The sequence below is a fragment of the Triticum urartu genome, chromosome 2A, assembly GCF_056163025.1.
Source record: "Triticum urartu cultivar PI428250 chromosome 2A, HENAU_Tu73, whole genome shotgun sequence".
In the NCBI taxonomy this organism is placed as follows: Eukaryota; Viridiplantae; Streptophyta; class Magnoliopsida; order Poales; family Poaceae; genus Triticum; species Triticum urartu.
This window is the reverse complement of record NC_141874.1, coordinates 34,515,174-34,518,608: the sequence shown is the minus strand read 5'-3', so window position 1 is coordinate 34,518,608 and position 3,435 is coordinate 34,515,174.

Below are 3,435 nucleotides of genomic sequence, written 5' to 3'. Positions count from 1 at the left end.
ACTCAAGCTAGGGTGCTCCATAATTGCAAACAAAGGCATGGATGGATGATCCTTGGTTCTCTGCACTGGTAGAAAAAGGGCTTTTAGTCCCGGTTTGTAAGGGCCTTTAGTCCCGGTTCTGGAACCGGGACTAAAGTGTCGGTACTAATACCTCCCCCCTTTAGTCCCGGTTCAATCCAGAACCGGGACTAAAGGCCCTCCACATGGCCGGTCCACCTTTAGTCCCGGTTGGTGTTACCAACCGGGACTAAAGGAAATTTCCTGATTTTTTTTTTGAAAATTTTTTTGAAATTTTTTTTTGGAATTTTTTTTTGAATTTTTTTTTTCAAATTTCTGAATTATTTTAACATCTAATCTCTAATCACCCCTCATCACTGCTCAATTTAATCTCTAATCACCCCTCATCATTCCAAATCATGTCACTTCCCAAACGGTCACCCATCCTCTCACTACTCCAGCCTGAGCACGCTTAACTTCCGGGTTCTATTCTCCCTTGTTTCCAAGTCTGCACATGTTGTTTTCCTGACAATAGTGAGATGTCAATCCTATTAACCCTCAGGAATTTAGCTTGAGCATGAAGTCACATATTTCACTGTTTGAGTTTAAAACTATTGTTCTAAAAAACAATAATTTTTTAGTAACACTAATATTTTTGAATAAGCAGTTTGACCATTGTTTGACCACAGTTTGACCATAGTTTGACCAGATTTGACCAAAATTCAAAAAAGGTGAAATAATTATTTAATAACACTAATATTCTTAAATAATAATTTAGTAACACTAATACTTCTTGAATAAGTATTTAAAAAAATTGAAATTTGAGCATAACTTTTTTTCCTTTTGGAATTTGAGGATTCTAGAAATTTGCAAACAGGCCGTTATGGTTTGGAAATGGCAAGCGATTCAAAAATGACACCGGTCTGCGATTTACAGCAAGTAGGCATCTAAATGCAATGAGATGAACATGCTACAGCAACCAAACATGACAACAAAATACATGGAAGGGATGCCCACAAGATGCTTAACAAAAGTCTAGCACTGAGCTACGGCCAATTCATCCATTAACAGGTTCAAACAAGCATGGCAAAAATGCATATGGCAAACATATCTCAGACTTAGTGAAATTAACACTTGTCTGGAATTTCAGATCAGGTAGCCCTCTTCGGAGCAACAAAACTACATGCTACAGGATCTGAACAAGGCAAAGTAAAGCATGGCATGGAGCTACTCAAAGAGCTTAACAAAAGTCCCTTAGTGACCTTGAGCCAAAAGGGATCAGAAAATACAATTGCAAGCACGTGAACATAGCAAAAACATAATCAGTTTTCAGACTTAGTGAAAACTGGCACATGCTGAAATATAACTCAAGTAGGCATGTTTACGAGCTCGATGCACTCACTACGGTGCAAGTCATGGCAAGACAAGCATACACCCATCAAGAAGGCACAAAATGCAAGCTATACATGACAAGAACAATAGCATAGCATGCACGGATCAACTACAACATCACCTACAAAATTGCAAACAAGTTGACAATCTGCCCAGATTCACAAAGTAGCAAAAGTAGAGCTCGATTGACTCAAGCTAGGGTGCTCCATAATTGCAAACAAAGGCATGGATGGATGATCCTTGGTTCTCTGCACTGGTAGAAAAAGGGCTTTTAGTCCCGGTTCGTAAGGGCCTTTAGTCCCGGTTCTGGAACCGGGACTAAAGTGTCGGTACTAATACCTCCCCCCTTTAGTCCCGGTTCAATCCAGAACCGGGACTAAAGGCCCTCCACATGGCCGGTCCACCTTTAGTCCCGGTTGGTGTTACCAACCGGGACTAAAGGAAATTTCCTGATTTTTTTTTTGAAAATTTTTTTGAAATTTTTTTTTGGAATTTTTTTTTGAATTTTTTTTTTCAAATTTCTGAATTATTTTAACATCTAATCTCTAATCACCCCTCATCACTGCTCAATTTAATCTCTAATCACCCCTCATCATTCCAAATCATGTCACTTCCCAAACGGTCACCCATCCTCTCACTACTCCAGCCTGAGCACGCTTAACTTCCGGGTTCTATTCTCCCTTGTTTCCAAGTCTGCACATGTTGTTTTCCTGACAATAGTGAGATGTCAATCCTATTAACCCTCAGGAATTTAGCTTGAGCATGAAGTCACATATTTCACTGTTTGAGTTTAAAACTATTGTTCTAAAAAAAATAATTTTTTAGTAACACTAATATTTTTGAATAAGCAGTTTGACCATTGTTTGACCACAGTTTGACCATAGTTTGACCAGATTTGACCAAAATTCAAAAAAGGTGAAATAATTATTTAATAACACTAATATTCTTAAATAATAATTTAGTAACACTAATACTTCTTGAATAAGTATTTAAAAAAATTGAAATTTGAGCATAACTTTTTTTCCTTTTGGAATTTGAGGATTCTAGAAATTTGCAAACAGGCCGTTATGGTTTGGAAATGGCAAGCGATTCAAAAATGACACCGGTCTGCGATTTACAGCAAGTAGGCATCTAAATGCAATGAGATGAACATGCTACAGCAACCAAACATGACAACAAAATACATGGCAGGGATGCCCACAAGATGCTTAACAAAAGTCTAGCACTGAGCTACGGCCAATTCATCCATTAACAGGTTCAAACAAGCATGGCAAAAATGCATATGGCAAACATATCTCAGACTTAGTGAAATTAACACTTGTCTGGAATTTCAGATCAGGTAGCCCTCTTCGGAGCAACAAAACTACATGCTACAGGATCTGAACAAGGCAAAGTAAAGCATGGCATGGAGCTACTCAAAGAGCTTAACAAAAGTCCCTTAGTGACCTTGAGCCAAAAGGGATCAGAAAATACAATTGCAAGCACGTGAACATAGCAAAAACATAATCAGTTTTCAGACTTAGTGAAAACTGGCACATGCTGAAATATAACTCAAGTAGGCATGTTTACGAGCTCGATGCACTCACTACGGTGCAAGTCATGGCAAGACAAGCATACACCCATCAAGAAGGCACAAAATGCAAGCTATACATGACAAGAACAATAGCATAGCATGCACGGATCAACTACAACATCACCTACAAAATTGCAAACAAGTTGACAATCTGCCCAGATTCACAAAGTAGCAAAAGTAGAGCTCGATTGACTCAAGCTAGGGTGCTCCATAATTGCAAACAAAGGCATGGATGGATGATCCTTGGTTCTCTGCACTGGTAGAAAAAGGGCTTTTAGTCCCGGTTCGTAAGGGCCTTTAGTCCCGGTTCTGGAACCAGGACTAAAGTGTCGGTACTAATACCTCCCCCCTTTAGTCCCGGTTCAATCCAGAACCGGGACTAAAGGCCCTCCACATGGCCGGTCCACCTTTAGTCCCGGTTGGTGTTACCAACCGGGACTAAAGGAAATTTCCTGATTTTTTTTTTGAAAATT